Source organism: Triticum aestivum, chromosome 4D (assembly GCF_018294505.1).
Source record: "Triticum aestivum cultivar Chinese Spring chromosome 4D, IWGSC CS RefSeq v2.1, whole genome shotgun sequence".
In the NCBI taxonomy this organism is placed as follows: Eukaryota; Viridiplantae; Streptophyta; class Magnoliopsida; order Poales; family Poaceae; genus Triticum; species Triticum aestivum.
In genome coordinates this window covers 3,258,583-3,259,838 of record NC_057805.1, presented here as the reverse complement: position 1 = coordinate 3,259,838, position 1,256 = coordinate 3,258,583, and positions in this window count along the sequence as shown.

Here is a 1,256-nt window from a genome sequence, read left to right as displayed (position 1 = left end):
CCCTCGGTCCATTATGCTAGTCAGCGTTCAAAAGTTGATCCACAATATTAGCAATCAGGCAATTGAATCATAGGACCAACGTTGCTGCCTCCTCTGTCTGCCACTTTCTTCATCCACCCCACCTCCATCCTCTCGATCGCATGCATGTCTGTAGCCCACATGGTGACTTTACTTCTGTAGTAGCAAGTGATGCGTCACAATCTAAAGATGTTCTCTCAAAACACTCTTATATTTCTTCACGGAGGGAGTACAAGTGACCAAATTGAATGATCTATTGCGGGAGTCGACTCCACAAAATAGAAGCCAATTGTATTACACCTTTTCCTATAAACCCATCTTTTGTCCTTTTCGACCATATCGTGATGTATTTTGTAGGCAACAGTGTCAGAACAAATTGCTCTTATTTTACTGCATGGTACAGAAAGGCTCCATATATATTGGACACCAAGTCAGTGTGTTTGGTGAAACATTTCAGTCGATTTGTGGTCCTTTTAGGTATTATTTTGCTGTCAGTGGGACACTAGGATGCGATGCAAGCACGCCTTAGCACTAGGACATACATATACAAATATTTGCCAAGTTGCTCTTGCTTTTCATGGACTGCATTATTTCGCGGATAAGTGTTTTTTTTTGTTTTTTCTGCCATGAGTGGTTGGTAAAGATCTGATGTACGTCTACTAAATTGTGGCCCTGGCTAAAACCTCATTTTTACTCACTTTATATGTTGGCCTAAACTTCCCTTGGTTCTGAATATGATGACCATAGACATGACAGCATTCGAGCGTGCTTGGCTGCGGACGGAATTCATTCAAATGAACATAAGTTCAGACATAATTTACATAAATCGGACGATATTTCGTCCGTTTATCTTAAACCTAAAAAAACCTAGGCTAGCTTGTAGCGGCTAGTGACCTCGTATCCCTGGTGGGCTGCCCTTCGACAGCTTCATCGCTATCCTTGTGGTTGTCGGAGTCGGAGTCTTCCCTCCAGCTGCCGAAGGGCACGGGGGCGTGAAGGAGGTGCCCGCGCCTTCACAACCACCGGCGGCACCTCCTCCTTCACGGCCTTGCTGCGGCTGATGTGGCAAGGCGATGATGCCGGCTGGTTGATGCGGCCGTACCGGTTGTGCACCAGCAACATCGGCTCCTCCCTTACACGGCCTCTGATTTGGATGCTGCTCTGCCTTCATGTGCAGAGAGGCAGTGATGCCAGCTCATCCTTCCCGCGGTACCGCGCGCAGTCGTGACGTCGGCTCC